The sequence below is a fragment of the Orbicella faveolata genome, unplaced genomic scaffold, assembly GCF_042242905.1.
Source record: "Orbicella faveolata isolate gen_17 unplaced genomic scaffold, um_ofav_v1 contig_4, whole genome shotgun sequence".
NCBI classification, from domain to species: domain Eukaryota; kingdom Metazoa; phylum Cnidaria; class Anthozoa; order Scleractinia; family Merulinidae; genus Orbicella; species Orbicella faveolata.
The window spans coordinates 1,122,101-1,130,000 of NW_028301569.1; positions in this window are offsets into that span (position 1 = coordinate 1,122,101).

The window sequence follows — 7,900 nt, forward strand, 5'->3', positions numbered from 1 at the left end:
GCTTGGAACCGATAAGAACACGGTTTTTGACGTTACGCGACCTTGCTGTTTGGCATAATCGACCTCAAATTGCATCCCGAATGGTTTAGATGTTGTGCGTTTGTAATTCATTATGGAAAACCTCGATTTCTCTGAAGATTTTTTGTAGCTACCCTGCGAGCAGAGTCGCTTCGATCTTATTAGCAACCCCTTCGCTTTCGATCTAACGGCGCTGAGTCGCGCGAAGCAGACTACGCTTTCGTTTTCAGGCGGGAAGTAAAACGTGTTGGGCAAGGCGACGAGAAGTTTACAAGGTAGAGTGGCTCAATTGAGAATGAGTAAATCCACTGGAGCAATGCAGCTCATGTAGTGGAGGTTTGCCAGTTCTTTTACTTCGTGTATTACGCACGAAAAGTTATTCTTTCTTTAAAAAAAAGAAAAAAAACAGACTGCTGTTATAACAAGTATAGCCAGAAGTCTAATGAATGTCATCAAATAAAACTATTAAACTGCTACTGCAGAGACGTAAAAGCCGTCCAGAAATGAAAGCTTCTTTTTTGTTTAATATCCTGGAAACGATAGCCGATAACTTGTTAGCTCTAATTGAATTTACACCCATATAAAAAACAAAAGTGTTAAGTTACCATTTATAACTAAAGATAGCAAACATCTCGTGGGAAAGAGTGCTGACGATTCGTCAGCTCTAACTGAATTTACTCCCTTGTGAAAAACAAGAGTGTCAAATTACCCTTTGTAACTAAAAAATAAAACTATCTCGTTATATTTGCATGCAACAAGAACAAAACAATCGTTACCTGCACTTACTATTGTAAACATTAGAATTCTTTCAAATCTAAATAGTCTCGTCTCTTCTAAAACATGTCCTAAGAACTAGAACCGACGATTCGTGACCTCTAATTGAATTTACTCCTTGTGAAAAACAAAAGTATCAAGTTACCTTTGTAACTAAAAATGAAAATATCTCTTTCCATTTGCATACTACTAACTCAGGGACTGTTTCAAACCTCAAGGCTCATCTCGTTCGTTACTAAAATCCTCAGCCTAACCCACAGAAAATGTCGAAGTAAACCCAATATATGAATACTCCTCTTTTATAGAAAAATAAATATGGCCGTTCTGAACTCTATCGGGATCAAATCTTCTCATATACCATTTACCTTTACAACATGAAATTTGATTGGCTGTTTATAGTAGATCCAACCTGATTGGTGTGACATACAAAGATCTCTCACTCACTCACTCACTCACTCACTCACTTACCTGAAAACGGTTACAAACTCAGCACACAGAATTAGCCTGACAAGGCTTAGGTTAGGATGTCACGCATTACGAATACAAACTGGAAAAAATGAAAATGAAGGAGCATCAATCCCAGTAGGGGAAAGAACATGCTTAGTATGCAAAGAAAATTACGTAGAACACGAACAGCATTTCTTGATGTATTGCCAGGGGTACGCTACCATAAGAGTTGAGCTCCATTCTCACATTTCAAACAAAGATGCACTTTACGCAAACCTGAGCGATAACGAGAGAACTAAGTACTTACTTAGAGCTGACAATAGAGTTACATCAAAAATAATAGGTAAATATATCAACTTAATGTTTAAAAAAAGAAAAGAGATTCTCAACTTACAAACGAAATGAGCATTATAATTTTTATTTAATTTTATTTGAATTATAAAAGAATCAAGTGAATGTTATTTCTTATTGTACTAGTTAATGTTAAACCTTTATTGTAAACAGACCAATATCTCCCTTTGGAGAGTAAGGCGCAATAAAGATATACTATACTATACTATACTATACTATACTATACTATACTATACTATACTATACTATACTATACTATACTATACTATACTATACTATACTATACTATACTATACTATACTATACTCACTCACTCACTCACTCATCCATTGACCCGTCCATGACATACCCGACGCGCCGACTAAGAGGTTTTTTTTTTTTACAAAAAAATAACTCAATAATTCCCAGTACCAGTCAAAAATAATTTGCAGCACGAGTGAAAAAAATCATTCGTAGAACCTTCAAAAAATTTAACCAGACTAACAAAAAAAATAAGCAACCACCCCCAAAAAAATTTGTACCGCCGATGAAAATACACAATCTCATAAAAAGTAAAACAGTGACTGAAAAAACTGACTTGTGAGGCAATTTTATTACTACAATTTTGACCAGAACGACCCTCCATAGAAGTCAATATGGTTTTTCGTATAACTAGAATAACCTGTAAGCCACCTATGTCAATCGTCGTCTAGGAAATCGACATGTTTGCTCATAGAGCACTTTGATTCTTCGCAGTTATCAGAAATAAAGACAATACCAAAGTTGCTTTGGCCTCTTGTAAGTAATTAACTTGAGAATTCCGGGTTTAATTTGACGAGGAACAGCATATTTTGTTCAAAATAACACAACTACAGTCGGACCTGCGCTAACGGACACCTCCCGTGCCATTGGCGGACACCCAACTTTAGCGGACACCAAACTGCGGTCCCGGCGATTTCACCTCTCCAACACTACATTTTTAACCTTCCGTAAGCGGACATCTCTCTTACGCGGACACGGACACCTATTTGAGTTGTATAGACAGAATTACCTCGCCGCTGAACATCGGCGAGAAAGAGCGTCTATATATGTTAATGTTATTTTGCATATGAAAGTAGTATTCATATATTGAGAACATGGCGTAATTTTTGCCGTTCTGTATATTAAAAGAATCACATAATATGTGTTTGTCTGAACGCCGCTAAAATAACCTCCTGTAAGCGGACAGTGAACAATATCAAGAAAATGTCTGACGAAATACTTTCAGTTTTAATGGTTTAATCACATACTGATCTAGATCAAAGCAGCGTTTGAGTCTGAACAGTACAGTGCATATGAAGTTAACCTTCCAATAATTTTTTTTTCGTTATAGTACATTAAAGATTTCCTTTTTTAACTTTTCTTCGAGCCAGTCACACAAAAATTTGTCTCCTTGAGATTTAAACTCGCAAACCAAATATTCCAAAACCATATCCTGCTCCTCTGTTTCGGAGTTCGCCAACTACCATGGTAACGAGGAACTTTCAAACTCTACTCAGAGTGTCGGATATCTTAAGAGACCTTAAGATCTTTCTATGTTCGGTGAAGTAGTGTTGTGTTGTGTAACTAGTGAGACAATCTCAGACAGTGCAGAGTGTGATTTACGGCTCTGATACAGTAGTCACACAGGTCCTCACCCATGTCGTTCTCTCCCATGGTAGTCAACTAGGCCTTTTCTCCTTTGCAGAATACCAGCGGACAAAAACTTGATAAGTTATAATCTTAGATAATCTTATAATCTTTTGTATGTTTCATGTTTGTGTTTTCTTTCAAGGCCCAAAGATACCTTACAATTACCGTTTGTCAAGACGGTTTTAAATTTATCGTGGTATTTTATGTCGAGTTTCGTTCATTTTGTAGCAAATGTGACAATTTTACTTTTCACGCCAACGTTTGTAATTTGATACTTCTGTTTTCCTCGCCAATGTGAGCAACAAGATACCTTTGTTTCCACGAAAATATAAGAAAGATGTCTATTTTTTTATTCACTGCTGGAGATAAAGAGAATATAAAAGTTAAATATCTGCTGAAAAGTCGAAGAGGAACGATTTTGTTTTATTCAAAACGCAAATTTTCATTTCACTGATAAACAAGAACTAATCTAATTATCAAAGAGTCACGTCGAGTCACAGAATAGTGCGTTCTTATTCTGTTGCCAGCTTTGGTGTTAACAATAAAACCACATCAAACTAATACACAATGCTATCTAGTAACACACCTGAGGAACGTTTCAACAAGAAGTATTGAAGGAAGAGATCTTTACTTGACCGAAATTATATCCCACATCGGTGAGCGAGTCACCTCGTCGACTGATAAAATTAAATGGCGGTTTCAGTAAGTGCCACGGAGTCTGCCGCAATGATAACAAGTTTCGTTTGTCACAAATTTACTAGTTTTACTTGTAACTAACGCAAATTAATTAATTAAACAAACACTAAAGTTTACACCTTATTGTGTCAATGTCTTAGCGAACAGCAGCCCCCCCAAACCATCCCAACAGTGCACTCTGCACTAACAAGGGTAAACTTTCGACTCGTATAAAATGCGAAAAGGTCTCTTAATTAACTTGAGTATTTTTGAGCAAAAATTTCTCATGGGGGTTGGAAGGGCTATGTGATCGGTGAGTGAGGGAGTTATGCATGTGCGCGTGTCGCACCAATCACAGTGTGGGCTGTATCAAAGAACGAATCAAATTGCCTGTTAGAAAATAAGATGGTATCTACATTAATCTGGAGACGTGTCAGATTACTGTAGTTTGTTCAGTCAAACATTTTATGGCTTACTATTTAGCTATCTTACCATGACCGATGTAACATCGCATGTACATCAAAAATTCCCAGTTTCTTTCTTGCTGTACATCGTAACCAAAAAAACTTGTCAAATTAACCAAATCATTACTGTGAACAGCTCCATGAATGCTCCTATCTCCGACACTTCACACAAAAAAAATAACTCTTGCACGCCTTGCGTGCCTATGTTTTTCGATGTCAACTGAAGCGAAAGAAAGGCGGGCAAATACATACACTTTTGAAGTTCACCATGTCCTATTCTAAGCTTTACACAGGTCAGACGAAATATATTTATATATATCCAGCGTATTGAAGTATTACTCGGTTTTCAATTCCAGCCTGTCGATTTACCACTAAAGAAGGAAAACTGTTTTATGTACATATTGCCTCAATTAACCTCCGGCGCATTTTCGTTAGCTAAAACAATGTTTTGCAAAATTTAAGAGCGGGCCGTTGCATGCCACGTCTCAACAGAGCAGGCAGTCGCAAGCCATGTTTCACAGAGCAGGCTGTGGCAATCCATGTTTCACAGAGAAGGCCGTGGAAAGCCATGTTTCAAATTGCAGGCAGTTGCAGGCAATGATTCACAGAGTAGGCAGTGGCGACCCATGTTTCATAGAGCAGGCAGTGGCGAGTCATATTTCACAGAGCAGGCAGTGGCAATCCATGTTTCACAGAGCAGGCAGTGGCAACCCATGTTTCACAGAGCAGGCAGTAGCAACCCATGTTTCACAGAGCAGGCAGTGGCAACCCATGTTTTACAGACCAGGCAGTGGCGAGCCATGTTTCCCAGAGCACGCAGTTGAGAGCAATGCATCACAGGCCAGGCAGTTGCAAGCAATGTTTCACAAGGCAAGTAGTTGCAAGCAATGTTTCTCGAGGCAAAGCTAGGCAAGCAGTTGCAAGCAATGTTTCACAAGGCCTGCAGTTGCAAGCGATGTTTCACAGCGCAGGCAGTTGGAAGCAATGTTTCACAGGGTAACCAGTTGAAAGCAATGTTTCGCAGGGAAGGCAATTCCAAGCAATGTTTCGCAGGGCAGGCAGTTGCAAGGAATGTGTCACAGGAAAGGCAGCTGCAAGCAATGTTTTACAGGGCAGGCAATTGCAAGCAATGTTTCAAAGGGCAGGCTGTTGCAAGCAATGTTTCACAAGACAGGCAGTTGCAAGCAATGATTCACAAGGCAGGCAGTTGCAAGCAATGTTTTACAAGACAGGCAGTTGCAAGCAATATTTCACAAGGCAGGCAGTTGCAAGAAATGTGTCACAGGAAAGGCAGTTGCAAACAATATTTCTCAGGGCAGGCAGTTGCAAGCAGTGTTTCACAAGGCAGGCAGTTGCTAGCAATGTTTCACAAGGCAGGCAGTTGCAAGCAATGTTTCACAGGGCAGGCAGTTTCTGACTCTTGAAAACCGCTAAAAAAATTGTTAATAACTTTCTAAGTGCGGCAAGCTAAATCATAGAGGAGAGAAAATAAACCTTAAACTTAGGACTGGTGCTTATAACGTGACTCTTACGACGACAAGGAAGACATAAACTCTGTGTTCTGCGAGTTGAGTTTCCTACAAAGTAATGCCGCTGAACCAAGCGATTTATGAGTGTCTACAAGGATTGTGCGGCGCTCTGCCAGGACTGTGAGGTATGTAAGTAATCAGTTACAGAGAGGATTATATAAACTAAAATTCAGACGAGTGTAGCCTTGGCTAAACTTAACACCAATTGAAAAGGGGAGGGGGAGTAGCGATAAATAACTAACGAACTAAATAAATATATAAATAAAAAATAAATAAATAAATAAATGAAATGAAACATGTGGCGAGCAGTTCTCTACATTTTATGCTAGTGAGGAAAATCAGTCAGATATACAATGATCGTGGAATTTGAGCCAGACCAGGAAGAGACATCAAGAGACGGAAAAGGATGAGGGGAAGAAAGAAACCAAAAGACGAAGATCATGTGGAGAGGCTCTGGATTGGTTGAGAGAAAAGGGTGAAGTTGTAAGACAACTCAAGGGGCAAAAAAGAGAAGACATGATGGAACAACATATCCAAAATGAACTACTTTTTATGAAGCAACTACAGGGACACGGTGAACAAACAAATATTTTCCAACATGAGATGCATCAGCAGAAGCAGCAACAGTTTGCCCTTTTGCAGCATCAAATGATGCAATTAATGCAACAACAAACAGAAGCAATGTCTCATATGTTTAAGAACGGATTAACAACTGTACTACTTAACAAATATTTCTGATTCAAATTGCTTGTGGTTAGCATACTTTAACCTCTTCACTGATGTTATGCACATCAGCCACCCCTTGAGGGGGGGGGGGCTGGGGGGGGGGTACCCGGGCAAGGAAAGGGGACTAAGAAAGAGTTCCAGCCGAAGTTCTTAATTCCCTCCTCTTAGGTGGGGACACAGAACACTCAAAGCTAAGAAAATGCCCGTCCTAGAGGGGCAGTACACTTAAAAATAAGAGGGCATATTAAAACTTGGAGTACAAATTCAATAGGCCCATGCGAAGCTATGCTCACCTATGACTAAGAAATAACTTACAGTTTAAATTAGAGAGATGGAAATAGATTTAAGTAACCTGAAGAGTCCGCCATGTTGACCCAATCAAACTAATTCCGAACCACCAGTTGGTTAAGCCCGCCCCCATTCATGCACACAGAAGTCTTTTTCCTTCATTTAGAATAACTTGAACTGCTTTGTTTCTCTTGACGAAAGTCGCCTGATTTTCCCCCGGTGAGAGGCATTTGGAAACAAAACCTCCCTTATTTCTCCCTTACCCAGGGTAAAATCTTTGAACAACTCTCGCTATGAGTCCCCATAACCTTTTATTTTACCTAGGGTTCCCCCAGGGGATGGCCGATGATAGATGCGTTACATGCAGTTAGCATTCTTTACTGTATTTGCTCACAGATAACATTTTCAGTTGTGATTACTGGCGGTTAGCATTTTTCAATGCATTTGTTAATGGTTTAGCAATCATTCATTTGTTTCAAAAACTCACTGACTCATGGAATTCATTCATATTTAACTCAAAAACATGCAGTCAAGAGAATTTACACATTTTGTTTCCCACAAATGTTTTGCATAAATACTCACAGGCAACCCATACTCATACTTTTTAATGACTTCTAGGGTTTTAAAAGGTTTGAAAAGGAAAAGTTAGGCTTTTTTTTTTCGCATTTTTCATTTCCTATACTATCCCTGTAATTTGTCACAATAAGCAGTGTTAGAAAGGCAGACTGAAGTCACTGAGCACTCAAATTTTGAGTTTGGGCTCCCTGTTAATTACTATTTTCTCTTTATGTTGGAAAGTATAATTTTTTTGTACACTGTAGTTTATGAAATGGGAGGTGTGAATATATTCTTTCCTCTCAGCAAAAATTAGACTTATAGACAGTCTCTTAAAATAATGCAAGTTAAAATATATAATGAAAGACATTTGAAGTTAGTGGAAATACTCCCGTAGGAAAGGTGGTTTAATTCCAAACTGTT